Source organism: Salvelinus namaycush, unplaced genomic scaffold, assembly GCF_016432855.1.
Source record: "Salvelinus namaycush isolate Seneca unplaced genomic scaffold, SaNama_1.0 Scaffold475, whole genome shotgun sequence".
NCBI classification, from domain to species: Eukaryota; Metazoa; Chordata; class Actinopteri; order Salmoniformes; family Salmonidae; genus Salvelinus; species Salvelinus namaycush.
The window spans coordinates 137,553-159,459 of NW_024061170.1; the positions used below are offsets into that span (position 1 = coordinate 137,553).

A 21,907-nucleotide genomic window follows, 5' to 3' on the forward strand; every position below is an offset into this window, starting at 1 on the left:
CTGGGTCTATACCTGGCTAGGGTACAGGTGACAGGGTCTATACCTGGCTAGGTGACAGGGTCTATACCTGGCCAGGTGACAGGGTCTATGCCTGGCCAGGTGACAGGGTCTATGCCTGGCTAGGTGACAGGGTCTATACCTGGCTAGGTGACAGGGTCTATACCTGGCTAGGGTACAGGGTCTATACCTGGCTAGGTGACAGGGTCTATACCTGGCTAGTGTACAGGTGGTATACCTGGCTAGGTGACAGGGTCTATACCTGGCTAGGGTACAGGGTCTATACCTGGCTAGGTGACAGGGTCTATACCTGGCTAGGGTACAGGGTCTATACCTGGCTAGGGTAGGGTGTATACCTGGCTAGTGACAGGGTCTATACCTGGCTAGGGTACAGGTGACAGGGTCTATATCTGGTTAGGTGACAGGGTCTATACCTGGCTAGGTGACAGGGTTTATACCTGGCAAGGGTACAGCGTCTATACCTGGCAAGGGTACAGCGTCTATACCTGGCCAGGTGACAGGGTCTATGCCTGGCTAGGTGACGGGGTCTATACCTGGCTAGATGACAGGGTCTATGCCTGGCTAGGTGACAGGGTCTATATACCTGGCTAGGTGACAGGGTCTATGCCTTGCTAGGTGACTAGGTCTATACCTGGCTAGGTGACAGGGTCTATGCCTGGCTAGGTGACAGGGTCTATACCTGGCTAGGTGACAGGGTCTGTACTGGCTAGGTGACAGGGTCTGTACCTGGCTAGGTGACAGGGTCTATACCTGGCTAGGTGACTGGGTCTAAACCTGGCTAGGTTACAGGGTCTATACCTGGCTAGGTGACAGGGTCTATACCTGGCTAGGTGACAGGGTCTATACCTGGCTAGGTGACAGGGTCTATGCCTGGCTTGGTGACAAGGTCTATACCTGGCTAGGTGACAGGGTCTATGCCTGGCTAGGTGACATGGTCTATACCTGGCTAGGTAACAGGGTCTATACCTGGCTAGGGTACAGGTGACAGGGTCTAAACCTGGCTAGGTGACAGGGTCTATGCCTGGCTAGGTGACAGGGTCTATACCTGGCTAGGGTACAGGTGACAGGGTCTATACCTGGCTAGGGTACAGGTGACAGGGTCTATACCTGGCTAGGGTACAGGTGACAGGGTCTATGCCTGGCTAGGTGACAGGGTCTATACCTGGCTGGTGACAGGTCTATACTGGCTAGGTAACAGGGTCTATGCCTGGCTAGGACAGGGTATACCTGGCTAGGGTACAGGGTCTATACCTGGCTAGGTGACAGGGTCTATACCTGGCTAGGGTACAGGTGACAACGTCTATGCCTGGCTAGGTGACAGGGTCTATACCTGGCTAGGGTACAGGTGACAGGGTCTATACCTGGCTAGGGTACAGGGTCTATACCTGGCTAGGTGACAGGTTCTATACCTCGCTAGGGTACAGGGTCTATACCTGGCTAGGTGACAGGGTCTATACCTGGCTAGGTGACAGGGTCTATACCTGGCTAGGTGACTGGGTCTAAACCTGGCTAGGGTACAGGTGACAGGGTCTATACCTGGCTAGGTGACAGGGTCTGTACCTGGCTAGGTGACAGGGTTTATACCTGGCTAGGTGACATGGTCTATACCTGGCAAGGGTACAGGTTCTATACCTGGCCAGGTGACGGGGTCTATGCCTGGCTAGGTGACGGGGTCTATACCTGGCTAGGTGACGGGGCCTATACCTGGCTAGGTGACGGGGCCTATACTGGCTAGGTGACGGGCCTATACCTGGCTAGGTGAGGGGTCTATACCTGGCTAGGTGACGGGGTCTATACCTGGCTAGGTGACGGGGTCTATACCTGGCTAGGTGACAGGGTCTATACCTGGCTAGGTGACGGGGTCTATACCTGGCTAGGTGACAGGGTCTATACCTGGCTAGGTGACAGGGTCTATACCTGGCTAGGTGACGGGGTCTATACCTGGCTAGGTGACAGGGTCTATACCTGGCTAGGTGACAGGGTCTATGCCTGGCTAGGATGGTCTATACTGGCTAGGTGACAGGGTCTATACCTGCTAGGGTACAGGTGACAGGGCCTATGCCTGGCTAGTGACAGGGTCTATGCCTGGCTAGAACAGGGTCTATGCCTGGCTAGGTGACAGAGTCTATATACCTGGCTAGGTGACAGGGTCTATACCTGGCTAGGTAACAGGGTCTATGCCTGGCTAGGGTACAGGGTCTATACCTGGCTAGGGTACAGGGTCTATACCTGGCTAGGGTACAGGGTCTATACCTGGCTAGGTGACAGGGTCTATACCTGGCTAGGGTACAGGTGACAACGTCTATGCCTGGCTAGGTGACAGGGTCTATACCTGGCTAGGGTACAGGTGACAGGGTCTATACCTGGCTAGGGTACAGGGTCTATACCTGGCTAGGTGACAGGGTCTATACCTTGCTAGGGTACAGGGTCTATACCTGGCTAGGTGACAGGGTCTATACCTGGCTAGGTGACTGGGTCTAAACCTGGCTAGGGTACAGGTGACAGGGTCTATACCTGGCTAGGTGACAGGGTCTGTACCTGGCTAGGTGACAGGGTTTATACCTGGCTAGGTGACATGGTCTATACCTGGCAAGGGTACAGGTTCTATACCTGGCCAGGTGACAGGGTCTATGCCTGGCTAGGTGACGGGGTCTATACCTGGCTAGGTGACGGGGTCTATACCTGGCTAGGTGACGGGGTCTATACCTGGCTAGGTGACGGGGTCTATACCTGGCTAGGTGACGGGGTCTATACCTGGCTAGGTGACGGGGTCTATACCTGGCTAGGTGACGGTGGCAGGGTCTATGCCTGGCTAGGTGACAGGGTCTAAACCTGGCTAGGGTACAGGTGACAGGGTCTATACCTGGCTAGGGTACAGGTGACAGGGTCTATACCTGGCTAGGGTACAGGTGACAGGGTCTATACCTGGCTAGGGTACAGGTGACAGGGTCTATGCCTGGCTAGGTGACAGGGTCTATACCTGGCTAGGTGACAGGGTCTATGCTGGCTAGGGTAAAGGGTCTATACCTGGCTAGGGTACAGGGTCTATACTGGCTAGGTGACAGGGTCTATACCTGGCTAGGGTACAGGTGACAACATCTATGCCTGGCTAGGTGACAGGGTCTATACCTGGCTAGGGTACAGGGTCTATACCTGGCTAGGGTACAGGGTCTAGACCTGGTTAGGGTACAGGTGACAGGGTCTATACCTGGCTAGGTGACAGGGTCTATGCCTGGCTAGGTGACAGGGTCTGTACCTGGCTAGGTGACATTGTCTGTACCTGGCTAGGTGACAGGGTCTATACCTGGCTAGGGTACAGGTGACAGGGTCTATACCTGGCTAGTTGACAGGGTCTATACCTGGCTAGGGTACAGGGTCTATACCTGGCTAGGGTACAGGTGACAGGGTCTATGCCTGGCTATGTGACAGGGTCTATGCCTGGCTAGGGTACAGGTGACAGGGTCTATGCCTGGCTATGTGACAGGGTCTATACCTGGCTAGGGTACAGGTGACAGGGTCTATACCTGGCTAGTTGACAGGGTCTATACCTGGCTAGGGTACAGGGTCTATACCTGGCTAGGGTACAGGTGACTGGGTCTATGCCTGGCTATGTGACAGGGTCTATGCCTGGCTAGGTGACAGGTGACAGGGTCTATACCTGGCTAGGGTACAGGGTATATGCCTGGCTAGGGTACAGGTGACAGGGTCTATACTGGCTAGGTGACAGGGTCTATGCTGGCTGGGTACAGGGTCTATAACCTGGCTAGGGTACAGGTGACAGGGTCTATGCCTGGCTAGATGACAGGGTCTATACCTGGCTAGGGTACAGGTGACAGGGTCTATACCTGGCCAGGTGACAGGGTCTATACTGGCTAAGTGACGGGTCTATACCTGGCTAGGGTACAGGTGACGGGTCTATACCTGGCTAGGTGACAGGGTCTATACCTGGCCAGGTGACAGGGTCTATGCCTGGCCAGGTGACAGGGTCTATGCTGGCTAGGTGACAGGGTCTATAACTGGCTAGGTGACAGGTTCATGCCTGGCTAGGGTAGGGTACAGGGTCTATGCTGGCTAGGTGACAGGGTCTATACCTGGCTAGGGTACAGGTGACAGGGTCTATACCTGGCTAGGTGACAGGGTCTATACCTGGCTAGGGTACAGGGTCTATACCTGGCTAGGTGACAGGGTCTATACCTGGCTAGGTGACAGGGTCTATACCTGGCTAGGGTACAGGGTCTATACCTGGCTAGGTGACAGGGTCTATACCTGGCTAGGGTACAGGTGACAGGGTCTATACCTGGCTAGGATACAGGGTTATGCCTGGCTAGGTGACAGGGTTTATACCTGGCAAGGGTACAGCGTCTATACCTGGCAAGGGTACAGCGTCTATACCTGGCTAGGTGACAGGGTCTATGCCTGGCTAGGTGACGGGGTCTATACCTGGCTAGGTGACAGGGTCTATGCCTGGCTAGGTGACAGGGTCTATACCTGGCTAGGTGACAGGGTCTATGCCTGGCTAGGTGAATAGGTCTATACTGGCTAGGTGACAGGGTCTATGCCTGGCTAGGTGACAGGGTCTATACCTGGCTAGGTGACAGGGTCTGTACCTGGCTAGGTGACAGGGTCTTACCTGGCTAGGTGACAGGGTCTATACCTGGCTAGGTGACGGGTCTATACCTGGCTAGGTTACAGGGTCTATACCTGGCTAGGTGACAGGGTCTATACCTGGCTAGGGTACAGGTGACAGGACAGGGTCTATACCTGGCTAGGTGACAGGTCTATGCTGGCTTGGTGACAGGGTCTATGCCTGGCTAGGTGACAGGGTCTATGCCTGGCTAGGTGACATGGTCTATACCTGGCTAGGTAACAGGGTCTATACCGTTAGGGTACAGGTGACAGGGTCTATACCTGGCTAGGTGACAGGGTCTATGCCTGGCTAGGTGACAGGGTCTATACCTGGCTAGGGTACAGGGTCTATACCTGGTTAGGGTACAGGTGACAGGGTCTATACCTGGCTAGGGTACAGGTGACAGGGTCTATGCCTGGCTAGGTGACAGGGTCTATACCTGGCTAGGTGACAGGGTCTATACCTGGCTAGGTAACAGGGTCTATGCCTGGCTAGGGTACAGGGTCTATACCTGGCTAGGGTACAGGGTCTATACCTGGCTAGGTGACAGGGTCTATACCTGGCTAGGGTACAGGTGACAACGTCTATGCCTGGCTAGGTGACAGGGTCTATACCTGGCTAGGGTACAGGTGACAGGGTCTATACCTGGCTAGGGTACAGGGTCTATACCTGGTAGGTGACAGGTTCTATAACCTGCTAGGGTACAGGGTCTATACCTGGCTAGGTGACAGGGTCTATACCTGGCTAGGTGACAGGGTCTATACCTGGCTAGGTGACTGGGTCTAAACCTGGCTAGGGTACAGGTGACAGGGTCTATACCGGCTAGGTGACAGGGTCTGTACCTGGCTAGGTGACAGGGTTTATACCTGGCTAGGTGACATGGTCTATACCTGGCAAGGGTACAGGTTCTATACCTGGCCAGGTGACGGGGTCTATGCCTGGCTAGGTGACGGGGTCTATACCTGGCTAGGTGACGGGGCCTATACCTGGCTAGGTGACGGGGCCTATACCTGGCTAGGTGACGGGGCTATACGTGCAGGTGACAGGGTCTATACCTGGCTAGGTGACGGGGTCTATACCTGGCTAGGTGACGGGGTCTATACCTGGCCAGGTGACAGGGTCTATACCTGGCTAGGTGACGGGGTCTATACCTGGCTAGGTGACAGGGTCTATACCTGGCTAGGTGACAGGGTCTATACCTGGCTAGGTGACAGGGTCTATACCTGGCTAGGTGACGGGGTCTATACCTGGCTAGGTGACAGGGTCTATGCCTGGCTAGGTGACTGGTCTATACCTGGCTAGGTGACAGGGTCTATACCTGGCTAGGTGACAGGGCCTATGCCTGGCTAGATGACTGGGTCTATGCCTGGCTAGATGACAGGGTCTATGCCTGGCTAGGTGACAGAGGTCTTATACCTGGCTAGGTGACAGGGTTACCTGGCTAGGTAACAGGGTCTATGCCTGGCTAGGGTACAGGGTCTATACCTGGCTAGGGTACAGGGTCTATACCTGGCTAGGGTACAGGGTCTATACCTGGTAGGTGACAGGGTCTATACCTGGCTAGGGTACAGGTGACAACGTCTATGCCTGGCTAGGTGACAGGGTCTATACCTGGCTAGGGTACAGGTGACAGGGTCTATACCTGGCTAGGGTACAGGGTCTATACGCTGTGCAGGTGACAGGGTCTATACCTTGTTAGGGTACAGGGTCTATACCTGGCTAGGTGACTGGGTCTAAACCTGGTAGGGTACAGGTGACAGGGTCTAACCTGGCTAGGTGACAGGGTCTGTACCTGGCTAGGTGACAGGGTTATACTGGCTAGGTGACAGGGTCTATACCTGGCTAGGGTACAGGTTCTATACCTGGCCAGGTGACAGGGTCTGTACCTGGCTAGGTGACGGGGTCTATACCTGGCTAGGTGACGGGGTCTATACCTGGCCAGGTGACGGGGTCTATACCTGGCTAGGTGACGGGGTCTATACCTGGCTAGGTGACGGGGTCTATACCTGGCTAGTTGACGGGGTCTATACCTGGCTAGGTGACGGTGGCAGGGTCTATGCCTGGCTAGGTGACAGGGTCTAAACCTGGCTAGGGTACAGGTGACAGGGTCTATACCTGGCTAGGGTACAGGTGACAGGGTCTATACCTGGCTAGGGTACAGGTGACAGGGTCTATACCTGGCTAGGGTACAGGTGACAGGGTCTATGCCTGGCTAGGTGACAGGGTCTATACCTGGCTAGGTGACAGGGTCTATGCCTGGCTAGGGTACAGGGTCTATACCTGGCTAGGGTACAGGGTCTATACCTGGCTAGGTGACAGGGTCTATACCTGGCTAGGGTACAGGTGACAACATCTATGCCTGGCTAGGTGACAGGGTCTATACCTGGCTAGGGTACAGGGTCTATACCTGGCTAGGTGACTGGGTCTAAACCTGGCTAGGGTACAGGTGACAGGGTCTATACCTGGCTAGGTGACAGGGTCTGTACCTGGCTAGGTGACAGGGTCTGTACCTGGCTAGGTGACATTGTCTGTACCTGGCTAGGTGACAGGGTCTATACCTGGCTAGGTGACAGGGTCTATACCTGGCTAGGGTACAGGTGACAGGGTCTATACCTGGCTAGTTGACAGGGTCTATACCTGGCTAGGTGACTGGGTCTAAACCTGGCTAGGGTACAGGTGACAGGGTCTAAACCTGGCTAGGGTACAGGTGACAGGGTTTATACCTGGCTAGGTGACTGGGTCTAAACCTGGCTAGGGTACAGGTGACAGGGTCTATACCTGGCTAGGTGACAGGGTCTATACCTGGCTAGGTGACAGGGTCTGTACCTGGCTAGGTGACAGGGTCTATACCTGGCTAGGGTACAGGTGACAGGATCTATACCTGGCTAGGGTACAGGTGACAGGGTCTATGCCTGGCTAGGTGACAGGGTCTATACCTGGCTAGGTGACAGGGTCTATACCTGGCTAGGTGACAGGGTCTATGCCTGGCTAGGGTACAGGGTCTATACCTGGCTAGGGTACAGGGTCTATACCTGGCTAGGTGACAGGGTCTATACCTGGCTAGGGTACAGGTGACAACGTCTATGCCTGCTAGGTGACAGGGTCTATACCTGGCTAGGGTACAGGTGACAGGGTCTATACCTGGCTAGGGTACAGGGTCTATACTGGCTAGGTGACTGGGTCTAAACCTGGCTAGGGTACAGGTGACAGGGTCTATACTGGCTAGGTGACTGGGTCTAAACCTGGCTAGGGTACAGGGACAGGGTCTATACCTGGCTAGGTGACAGGGTCTGTACCTGGCTAGGTGACAGGGTCTTACTGGCTAGGTGACAGGGTCTATACCTGGCTAGGGTACAGGTGACAGGGTCTATACCTGGCTAGGTGACTGGGTCTAAACCTGGCTAGGGTACAGGTGACAGGGTCTAAACCTGGCTAGGGTACAGGTGACAGGGTCTATACCTGGCTAGGTGACGGGGTCTATACCTGGCTAGGTGACGGGGTCTATACCTGGCTAGGTAACAGGGTCTATGCCTGGCTAGGGTACAGGGTCTATACCTGGCTAGGGTACAGGGTCTATACCTGGCTAGGTGACAGGGTCTATACCTGGCTAGGGTACAGGTGACAACGTCTATGCCTGGCTAGGTGACAGGGTCTATACCTGGCTAGGGTACAGGTGACAGGGTCTATACCTGGCTAGGGTACAGGGTCTATACCTGGCTAGGTGACTGGGTCTAAACCTGGCTAGGGTACAGGTGACAGGGTCTATACCTGGCTAGGTGACTGGGTCTAAACCTGGCTAGGGTACAGGTGACAGGGTCTATACCTGGCTAGGTGACAGGGTCTGTACCTGGCTAGGTGACAGGGTCTGTACCTGGCTAGGTGACAGGGTCTATACCTGGCTAGGGTACAGGTGACAGGGTCTATACCTGGCTAGGTGACTGGGTCTAAACCTGGCTAGGGTACAGGTGACAGGGTCTAAACCTGGCTAGGGTACAGGTGACAGGGTCTATACCTGGCTAGGTGACGGGGTCTATACCTGGCTAGGTGACGGGGTCTATACCTGGCTAGGTGACCATAGGCTAACATGGTTCAGACTCCATAACATTTAGTCTCTCATGGGTATGAAGATACAGGGGGTTAACATAGTAGAATTCTTGAATACATGATGAAACTAATATTGTCAAGCTGTCTGTGTATTCAACTGTTTTGTTGTAGCCATGTTTGTGTAACAACACATAGTGGAGCAAGACTTATCTATCCTCTTTCTATATGTTTCTCTCTCTCTTTCCTTCCCCCTCTCTCTCTCTCTCTCGTTCCCTTCCCCTCTCTCTCTTTCTGTTCCTCTTTGCTCTGTCCTTCTATCATTCTCCCCTCTCTCTCTCTTTCCCTTCCCCTCTCTTCTTTCTGTTCTCTTTGCTCTGTCCTTCTTCATTCTCCCTCTCTCTCTCTCTCTCTCTCTCTTGTCTCTGTCTCTGTCTCTGTTCTGTCTCTGTCTTTGTCTCTCGCTCTTGTTTTCTCTCTCTTTGCTCTCGGTTTCCATCTCACTCACTCCCTTCCTCCTCCCTCCCTCCTTCCTTCTCTATTGCGCTCTCCCTCCCTCCCTCTCCTTTGTCCCTCCCCTCCCTCCATCCCTCCCTCCTTTGCTCTCTCCCTCCTCTCTCTTGCATTCCCCCCTCCCTCTCACGTTGCACCCTGCCCCTCCCGTTCTCTTTCTCTCTCACATTGCTCCCTTCCCCCATCTCCTCTCTTTCTCTCTTTCTCTCTCTCTACCATTCCTCCTTCCCCCACTGTTGCTGCCTCTCTTTTCCTTTCTCCTCACTCCACCATTTCACTCCCTCCCTCCCTCCCATGTTCTCTTTATTCCTCCTTCCCTCCCCCCTCAATCCCTCTTTCATTCCATGCAATCATCTGTTCTAGCTCTCTCTCCGCTCTCTCTTTCTCTCTGCTCACTCTCTCCCTCTCTCTCTGTGCTTCCTCCATTAAGCCCCCATTTTGTCCTTCCTCTGAAAGCTTATCCTCCCTCTTTCCACCATGTTCTCTCCATCAGTTTTTTCCCTCTCTCCTTCATATTCTCTCCATCATGTTGTTCCCCTCTTCCAGACCATTTATTATACCAACTTTACTGACTGATATTTGATTCAGAAATGTGCTTTAAACAAACTCTGTTGAATCTGATCTACTTAAAGCTGGTGTTAGTTAGTTTTTCTAGAAGTGTCCCAGTGTGTTGGTGTCTAACCATTACTCATTAGAACCATGGTGTCCCACATACTGTCTATTACAACACAATATCTGCTTCTCTGTGGGTCATGGCTGTTGGTTGGGTTCCACAGGTGTCCATTTCTGTAATACACAATATGCTGATGGACCAGGGGACAGTGTTGAGCTCAGTTCCCCCCAGTACTAATGTAGTGTTGACCAGGGGACAGTGTTGAGCTCAGTTCCCCCCAGTACTAACTAGTGTAGTGTTGACCAGGGGACAGACCAGGGGACAGTGTTGACCTCAGTTTCCCCAGTACTAACTAATGTAGTGTTGACCAGGGGACACAGACCAGGGGACAGTGTTGAGCTCAGTTTCCCCCAGTACTAACTAGTGTAGTGTTGCAGGGGACAGACCAGGGGACAGTGTTGACCTCAGTTTCCCCAGTACTAGTGTAGTGTTGACCAGGGGACAGTGTTGAGCTCAGTTTCCCCAGTACTAGTGTAGTGTGGACCAGGGGACAGTGTTGAGCTAGTTTCCCAGTACTAATGTAGTGTTGACCAGGGGAAAGACCAGGGGACAGTGTTGAGCTCAGTTTCCCAGTACTAGTGTAGTGTGGACCAGGGGACAGTGTTGAGCTCAGTTTCCCCCAGTATAGTGTAGTGTGGACCAGGGGACAGTGTTGAGCTCAGTTTCCCCAGTACTAATGTAGTGTTGACCAGGGGACAGACCAGGGGACAGTGTTGAGCTCAGTTTCCCCCAGTACTAGTGTAGTGTTGACCAGGGGACAGTGTTGAGCTCAGTTCCCTGTACTAGTGTAGTGTTGACCAGGGGACAGTGTGGAGCTCAGTTTCCCCAGTACATAGTGTAGTGTTGACCAGGGGACAGTGTTGAGCTCAGTTTCCCCCAGTACTAGTGTAGTGTTGACCAGGGGACAGACCAGGGGACAGTGTTGATCTCAGTTTCCCAGTACTAACTAATGTAGTGTTGACCAGGGGACACAGACCAGGGGACAGTGTTGAGCTCAGTTTCCCCCAGTACTAGTGTAGTGTTGACCAGGGGACAGACCAGGGGACAGTGTTGATCTCAGTTTCCCCAGTACTAGTGTAGTGTTGACCAGGGGACAGACCAGGGGACAGTGTTGAGCTCAGTTTCCCCAGTACTAGTGTAGTGTGGACCAGGGGACAGTGTTGAGCTCAGTTTCCCAGTACTAATGTAGTGTTGAACAGGGGACAGACCAGGGGACAGTGTTGAGCTCAGTTTCCCCAGTACTAGTGTAGTGTGGACCAGGGGACAGTGTTGAGCTCAGTTTCCCCAGTACTAGTGTAGTGTTGACCAGGGGACAGACCAGGGGACAGTGTTGAGCTCAGTTTCCCCAGTACTAGTGTAGTGTGGACCAGGGGACAGTGTTGAGCTCAGTTTCCCAGTACTAATGTAGTGTTGACCAGGGGACAGACCAGGGGACAGTGTTGAGCTCAGTTTCCCAGTACTAGTGTAGTGTGGACCAGGGGACGTGTTGAGCTCAGTTTCCCCCAGTACTAGTGTAGTGTGGACCAGGGGACAGTGTTGAGCTCAGTTTCCCCCAGTACTAATGTAGTGTTGACCAGGGGACAGACCAGGGGACAGTGTTGAGCTCAGTTTCCCCAGTACTAGTGTAGTGTTGACCAGGGGACAGTGTTGATCTCAGTTCCTGTACTAGTGTAGTGTTGACCAGGGGACAGTGTGGAGCTCAGTTTCCCCAGTACTAGTGTAGTGTTGACCAGGGGACAGTGTGGAGCTCAGTTTCCCCCAGTACTAGTGTAGTGTTGACCAGGGGACAGTGGGGAGCTCAGTTTCCCCCAGTACTAGTGTAGTGTGGACCAGGGGACAGTGTTGATCTCAGTTTCCCCAGTACTAGTGTAGTGTGGACCAGGGGACAGACCAGGGGACAGTGTTGATCTCAGTTTCCCCCAGTACTAATGTAGTGTTGACCAGGGGACAGACCAGGGGACAGTGTTGAGCTCAGTTTCCCCCAGTACTAGTGTAGTGTTGACCAGGGAACAATTTTGAGATCAATCCCCCATCTAGTGTAGTGTTGACCAGGGGACAGACCAGCGGGACAGTGTTGGTCTCAGTTTCCCCAGTACTAATGTAGTGTGACCAGGGGACAGTGTTCTACTGTACCTCCATTTACTATAATCCCAGTACCACCTCCATGACATTACTATAATCTACTGTACCACCTCCATGACATTACTATAACTTCTACTGTACACCTCCATGACATTACTCTAATCTACTGTTACCTACCTCCATGACATTACTATAATTCTACTGTAACCTCCTCCATGAACATTACTATAATGCTACATGTACCACCTCCATGACAATTACTATAATCTAACTGTACCACCTCCCATTGACATTACTATAATCTACTGACTTACCATCCCCATGACATTACTATAATCTACTTGTACCACCTCCATGACATTACTATAATCTACTGTACCACCTCCATGTACATTCTATAATTACTGTACCACCTCTCATGACATTTACATTAATCTTTACTGTACACATCCATGACATTACTATATCTACATGTACCAGCCTCCATGACATTACTATAATTCACTGTTACCAGCCCTCCATGACTATCTACTATAATCTACTGTACCTCCATTACTACTCCCAGTTACACCTCCATGAACCATTACTAATCTACTGTACCACCCTCCATGACCATTACTATAATCTTACTGTACCACCTCCATTGACATTACTATAATCTACTGTACCACCTCCATGACATTACTATAATCTACATGTACCACCTCCATGACAATTTACTATAATCTACTGTACCTACCATGACATTACTATAATCTACTGTCCCACCTCCATGACCTTACTATCATCTACCAGTACCACCTTCCATGGACATTACTATAATCTACTTGTTACCACCTCCATGACATTACTATAATCTACTGTACTACCTCCATGACATTACTATAATCTACTGTACCACCTCCATGACATTACTATAATCTACTGTACCACCTCCATGACATTACTATAATCTACTGTACCACCTCCATGACATTACTATAATCTACTGTACCACCTCCATGACATTACTATAATCTACTGTACCACCTCCATGACATTACTATAATCTACTGTACCACCTCCATGACATTACTATAATCTACTGTACCACCTCCATGACATTACTATAATCTACTGTACCACCTCCATGACATTACTATAATCTACTGTACCACCTCCATGACATTACTATAATCTACTGTACCACCTCCATGACATTACTATAATCTACTGTACCACCTCCATGACATTACTATAATCTACTGTACCACCTCCATGACATTACTATAATCTACTGTACCACCTCCATGACATTACTATAATCTACTGTACCACCTCCATGACATTACTATAATCTACTGTACCACCTCCATGACATTACTATAATCTACTGTACCACCTCCATGACATTACTATAATCTACTGTACCACCTCCATGACATTACTATAATCTACTGTACCACCTCCATGACATTACTATAATCTACTGTACCACCTCCATGACATTACTATAATCTACTGTACCACCTCCATGACATTACTATAATCTACTGTACCACCTCCATGACATTACTATAATCTACTGTACCACCTCCATGACATTACTATAATCTACTGTACCACCTCCATGACATTACTATAATCTACTGTACCACCTCCATGACATTACTATAATCTACTGTACCACCTCCATGACATTACTATAATCTACTGTACCACCTCCATGACATTACTATAATCTACTGTACCACCTCCATGACATTACTATAATCTACTGTACCACCTCCATGACATTACTATAATCTACTGTACCACCTCCATGACATTACTATAATCTACTGTACCACCTCCATGACATTACTATAATCTACTGTACCACCTCCATGACATTACTATAATCTACTGTACCACCTCCATGACATTACTATAATCTACTGTACCACCTCCATGACATTACTATAATCTACTGTACCACCTCCATGACATTACTATAATCTACTGTACCACCTCCATGACATTACTATAATCTACTGTACCACCTCCATGACATTACTATAATCTACTGTACCACCTCCATGACATTACTATAATCTACTGTACCACCTCCATGACATTACTATAATCTACTGTACCACCTCCATGACATTACTATAATCTACTGTACCACCTCCATGACATTACTATAATCTACTGTACCACCTCCATGACATTACTATAATCTACTGTACCACCTCCATGACATTACTATAATCTACTGTACCACCTCCATGACATTACTATAATCTACTGTACCACCTCCATGACATTACTATAATCTACTGTACCACCTCCATGACATTACTATAATCTACTGTACCACCTCCATGACATTACTATAATCTACTGTACCACCTCCATGACATTACTATAATCTACTGTACCACCTCCATGACATTACTATAATCTACTGTACCACCTCCACGACATTACTATAATCTACTATACCTCCATGACATTACTATAATCTACTGTACCACCTCCATGACATTACTATAATCTACTGTACCACCTCCATGACATTACTATAATCTACTGTACCACCTCCATGACATTACTATAATCTACTGTACCACCTCCATGACATTACTATAATCTACTGTACCACCTCCATGACATTACTATAATCTACTGTACCACCTCCATGACATTACTATAATCTACTGTACCACCTCCATGACATTACTATAATCTACTGTACCACCTCCATGACATTACTATAATCTACTGTACCACCTCCATGACATTACTATAATCTACTGTACCACCTCCATGACATTACTATAATCTACTGTACCACCTCCATGACATTACTATAATCTACTGTACCACCTCCATGACATTACTATAATCTACTGTACCTCCATGACATTACTATAATCTACTGTACCACCTCCACGACATTACTATAATCTACTGTACCACCTCCATGACATTACTATAATCTACTGTACCACCTCCATGACATTACTATAATCTACTGTACCACCTCCATGACATTACTATAATCTACTGTACCACCTCCACGACATTACTATAATCTACTGTACCACCTCCATGACATTACTATAATCTACTGTACCTCCATGACATTACTATAATCTACTGTACCACCTCCATGACATTACTATAATCTACTGTACCACCTCCATGACATTACTATAATCTACTGTACCACCTCCATGACATTACTATAATCTACTGTACCACCTCCATGACATTACTATAATCTACTGTACCACCTCCATGACATTACTATAATCTACTGTACCACCTCCATGACATTACTATAATCTACTGTACCACCTCCATGACATTACTATAATCTACTGTACCACCTCCATGACATTACTATAATCTACTGTACCACCTCCATGACATTACTATAATCTACTGTACCACCTCCATGACATTACTATAATCTACTGTACCAGCTCCATGACATTACTATAATCTACAGTACCACCTCCATGACATTACTATAATCTACTGTACCACCTCCATGACATTACTATAATCTACTGTACCACCTCCATGACATTACTATAATCTACTGTACCACCTCCATGACATTACTATAATCTACTGTACCACCTCCATGACATTACTATAATCTACTGTACCACCTCCATGACATTACTATAATCTACTGTACCACCTCCATGACATTACTATAATCTACTGTACCACCTCCATGACATTACTATAATCTACTGTACCACCTCCATGACATTACTATAATCTACTGTACCACCTCCATGACATTACTATAATCTACTGTACCACCTCCATGACATTACTATAATCTACTGTACCACCTCCATGACATTACTATAATCTACTGTACCACCTCCATGACATTACTATAATCTACTGTACCACCTCCATGACATTACTATAATCTACTGTACCACCTCCATGACATTACTATAATCTCCAGTACCACCTCCATGACATTACTATAATCTACTGTACCTCCATGACATTACTATAATCTACTGTACCTCCATTACTATAATCTCCAGTACCACCTCCATGACATTACTATAATCTACTGTACCACCTCCATGACATTACTATAATCTACTGTACCACCTCCATGACATTACTATAATCTACTGTACCACCTCCATGACATTACTATAATCTACTGTACCACCTCCATGACATTACTATAATCTACTGTACCACCTCCATGACATTACTATAATCTACTGTACCTCCATTACTATAATCTCCAGTACCACCTCCATGACATTACTATAATCTACTGTACCACCTCCATGACATTACTATAATCTACTGTACCACCTCCATGACATTACTATAATCTACAGTACCACCTCCATGACATTACTATAATCTACTGTACCACCTCCATGACATTACTATAATCTACTGTACCTCCATTACTATAATCTCCAGTACCACCTCCATGACATTACTATAATCTACTGTACCACCTCCATGACATTACTATAATCTACTATTACTATAATCTACTGTACCTCCTCCATGACATTACTATAATCTACTGTACCTCCATTACTATAATCTCCAGTACCACCTCCATGACATTACTATAATCTACTGTACCACCTCCATGACATTACTATAATCTACTGTACCACCTCCATGACATTACTATAATCTACTGTACCACCTCCATGACATTACTATAATCTACTGTACCACCTCCATGACATTACTATAATCTACTGTACCTCCATTACTATAATCTCCAGTACCACCTCCATGACATTACTATAATCTACTGTACCACCTCCATGACATTACTATAATCTACTGTACCACCTCCATGACATTACTATAATCTACAGTACCACCTCCATGACATTACTATAATCTACTGTACCACCTCCATGACATTACTATAATCTACTGTACCTCCATTACTATAATCTCCAGTACCACCTCCATGACATTACTATAATCTACTGTACCACCTCCATGACATTACTATAATCTACTGTACCACCTCCATGACATTACTATAATCTACTGTACCTCCTCCATGACATTACTATAATCTACTGTACCTCCATTACTATAATCTCCAGTACCACCTCCATGACATTACTATAATCTACTGTACCACCTCCATGACATTACTATAATCTACTGTACCACCTCCATGACATTACTATAATCTACTGTACCTCCTCCATGACATTACTATAATCTACTGTACCCCCTCCATGACATTACTATAATCTACTGTACCACCTCCATGACATTACTATAATCTACTGTACCACCTCCATGACATTACTATAATCTACTGTACCACCTCCATGACATTACTATAATCTACTGTACCACCTCCATGACATTACTATAATCTACTGTACCAGCCTCCATGACATTACTATAATCTACTGTACCACCTCCATGACATTACTATAATCTACTGTACCACCTCCATGACATTACTATAATCTACTGTACCACCTCCATGACATTACTATAATCTACTGTACCACCTCCATGACATTACTATAATCTACTGTACCACCTCCATGACATTACTATAATCTACTGTACCACCTCCATGACATTACTATAATCTACTGTACCACCTCCATGACATTACTATAATCTACTGTACCACCTCCATGACATTACTATAATCTACTGTACCACCTCCATGACATTACTATAATCTACTGTACCACCTCCATGACATTACTATAATCTACTGTACCACCTCCATGACATTACTATAATCTACTGTACCACCTCCATGACATTACTATAATCTACTGTACCACCTCCATGACATTACTATAATCTACTGTACCACCTCCATGACATTACTATAATCTACTGTACCACCTCCATGACATTACTATAATCTACTGTACCACCTCCATGACATTACTATAATCTACTGTACCACCTCCATGACATTACTATAATCTACTGTACCACCTCCATGACATTACTATAATCTACTGTACCACCTCCATGACATTACTATAATCTACTGTACCACCTCCATGACATTACTATAATCTACTGTACCACCTCCATGACATTACTATAATCTACTGTACCACCTCCATGACATTACTATAATCTACTGTACCACCTCCATGACATTACTATAATCTACTGTACCACCTCCATGACATTACTATAATCTACTGTACCACCTCCATGACATTACTATAATCTACTGTACCACCTCCATGACATTACTATAATCTACTGTACCACCTCCATGACATTACTATAATCTACTGTACCACCTCCATGACATTACTATAATCTACTGTACCACCTCCATGACATTACTATAATCTACTGTACCACCTCCATGACATTACTATAATCTACTGTACCACCTCCATGACATTACTATAATCTACTGTACCACCTCCATGACATTACTATAATCTACTGTACCACCTCCATGACATTACTATAATCTACTGTACCACCTCCATGACATTACTATAATCTACTGTACCACCTCCATGACATTACTATAATCTACTGTACCACCTCCATGACATTACTATAATCTACTGTACCACCTCCATGACATTACTATAATCTACTGTACCACCTCCATGACATTACTATAATCTACTGTACCACCTCCATGACATTACTATAATCTACTGTACCACCTCCATGACATTACTATAATCTACTGTACCACCTTCATGACATTACTATAATCTACTGTACCACCTCCATGACATTACTATAATCTACTGTACCACCTCCATGACATTACTATAATCTACTGTACCCTCCATGACATTACTATAATCTACTGTACCACCTTCATGACATTACTATAATCTACTGTACCCTCCATGACATTACTATAATCTACTGTACCACCTCCATGACATTACTATAATCTACTGTACCACCTCCATGACATTACTATAATCTACTGTACCACCTCCATGACATTACTATAATCTACTGTACCTCCATGACATTACTATAATCTACTGTACCACCTCCATGACATTACTATAATCTCCAGTACCACCTCCATGACATTACTATAATCTACTGTACCACCTCCATGACATTACTATAATCTACTGTACCTCCATGACATTACTATAATCTACTGTACCTCCATTACTATAATCTACTGTACCTCCATTACTATAATCTACTGTACCTCCATTACTATAATCTACTGTACCTCCATTACTATAATCTACTGTACCTCCATTACTATAATCTACTGTACCTCCATTACTATAATCTACTGTACCACCTCCATGACATTACTATAATCTACTGTACCTCCATGACATTACTATAATCTACTGTACCTCCATTACTATAATCTACTGTACCTCCATGACATTACTATAATCTCCAGTACCAGACGATCAACTCATCAACCAGATGTACAGTAGCACCTGGTATGCAGTGCACTACCTGCGACAGTGGGTCCCGTGCTTATTCACCAAGATCTGACTACTATTAATGATCTATTACACTGGGCGAACCTGTAATGCAGTACAATAATCCATATCACTGTGTTGCCTAAATAGATGTCCCTGACTGTATTGTGGGGCAATTCATTATCAGGTAGAACAGAAAACCACCAGTACTCCAGACCTCATAGGGACAGATCTGTATACCCCTGGACTAGATCATAACTTTAAAAAACTGTAGTTGAGGCTAATGATGATGTTGATGCTTTACAAAAGACTAGAGAATGGGTCAGAAATCCATTCATTTGGAACAAGAAGCATCAGCCTTGAGTCCAATTCCTCCATGGTCCTACCAAATGTATCCAACAGCACAAAAACCACCAGTAATTGTTTCAATTGGCTGGTCATTATTAGTCTCTGAACACGCCGCTGTATCTTTAAATGGGCCGATAAGTTGACAGGAAAAGTAAGTTGAAGAAAGAGCGGGTCTGGACGGGCCTCCTACAGACAGGTTCGGCCAGACCCGCTAGTGGCATGGAGGGCTCAGCTCTGAGATGGGGATAGCTAGTGTAGCCTCGCTACTCGTTTATGGGTCTCTTTCCCATTCCCTCCATCCCCCTCACGACGCCATCTGTTTGTGGCATGGCACATAGAATGTGGAAGTCAAATAAAAGAGGACATTTTGGCTCCATAGTGGCTGACGGAGACGGGCTGTTTGTTTACAAGCCGTTGTTAGCCGCCATAAAGATAACGACGCGTAAACAAGCCCGCTACACACCCGCGATACGCAGAGAAGCATTTTCAGAGCGAGTGAAAAGGACTTTGATACATTACGCTCGACTAGAGACCCAGTCGCCTTGCCGGCCGGTCTACTCGCTGTTTCCTCCTTTATTTCACCAATGAACAGATATTCAACTCACCTGGTTCCAAAAGAGGTTTATGGTGGCGAAGTGATTGTGTCGGGTTTTAATATGAGAAGACAGTTTGAACGTTGTGTCCCCGTTGACGGTGTACGTAGAGCAGGACGGAAGGAGGAAGGGATTGAAAGAGGGGTGACGTAAATGAATAAACAACAGAGACCTCCTCCTCCTCCTCGCTGGCAGACAGGACAGACGTGCTGATCAACTGACCTGGAGAATAGACACCTCGTTACTATTGACATATTACTAAGATAGAATACATGTACCACCTTTACTTTCTTTTTAGTCATAGAACACATTCCGGTAGGCCAATAGGCTCCAACTCAAGGTCTGCCCCTAGCGGACTAAACCTCATTCCGCGGTGAAGGAAGTTGATGGTGAACTTCACCAACACAGTGGAGCAGAGACCAGGCTTTGCGGAATCTACCTCCGACTACATTGATTCGCTCAAGGTCAATACCACCAAAAAAATGTCAATCATGAAACACCTACCTTGTACCTATCTTTGTCCTCTGTAGTCGTGTGCCTTTCTTTGTTTGCTGAAATGTATACTTTTTCAATAAACATTCATCAAATACAACCACCGACTTTTATTCTCGTTTCTGAAGGAAAGGGATGACATGACGTATGCATATGTCTCCAAATGCCATTGTCCAATCAAATCACACGCTCTACAGCTGGTGACAACCAATCATATTTAGATCATTACAGGCGCCAGTAAACAATACATTTGTTGCATAACTGTATTGACATTTCTGTCCCGACTCTAGAGATACTGAGAAATAACGAGAGAAATCATAGAAATAGACACGTGTTTTTTACAATCATTTTATAGGTTTCATTTACACACGTCATCGGATTTACATTGACACGTTCTGAGTTTCCACTTTCGAGAAACAGAAACGAGCAAAAAGTCCGTGGTGGTTGTATTCACGTTTATTGAAAAAGTATGGATTTCAGCAAGCAAAGAAAGGGACGCAACTATTGTTACAAAGGTCTTCACCATGTGGAGTTTGGTCCGCAAGGTCTGCCACATGCAACCAATAGTGACAATAATTATTAACATTTTATTCTCATTACTCTCTATTTATAACTAATAATAATAATGAATAATATCCCATAAAGTCCTTGTTGGGCGTTATTAAGCCACCAGAGGGCGCTCTAGCACAATATACCCTGCAGACAGGCTTGGTGCAGACCATAGAGAAGAATAGAGGCCTCTAGTCGCCAAAAGGTAGTATTAATATAGGTTGTATTTAATATAGTTAACTGGGTGGGACTAATATAGGAGTCATGTCCTATCGGTATCAGCCAATCGTGAAGAAAAATAACTACTTCAATATGGAGATTGGCTCAATGTCGCTGCCCATGCTGTTATGCTATAATGGCAACAGATATAAAGATGAGTCCTCTATCTATCTCTATGGCGCAGGCCCACCGGAGGCTACTGCCTGCCTTGTAATTTTGAAGGAGCTTCCTTCATGTTTAAAGGTTCAGTCTGATTCCGTTATGATCTATTAGGATTCTTCAGATATTCAGCAGCTATGATGGTTGTGACTGAACACTGAACTCTTGATGT

The 21,907-nt window shown here is 46.9% G+C and overlaps 1 protein-coding gene across 1 annotated transcript in view; it reads right to left on the reverse strand.

The window, feature by feature from the left end:
* Positions 1–20,957, reverse strand: part of LOC120041556 (zinc finger protein 710-like) — an 86,873-nt gene extending 65,916 nt beyond the window's left edge. Inside the window, exons 1-2 of the mRNA XM_038986432.1 lie at positions 20,821–20,957; positions 20,329–20,538 (exon numbers count right to left, since the gene is read on the reverse strand). The gene's annotated coding sequence lies outside the window, so the exon portion shown is untranslated. The remainder of the gene's footprint in view (positions 1–20,328; positions 20,539–20,820) is intronic.
* Positions 20,958–21,907: the final 950 nt, after the last annotated feature.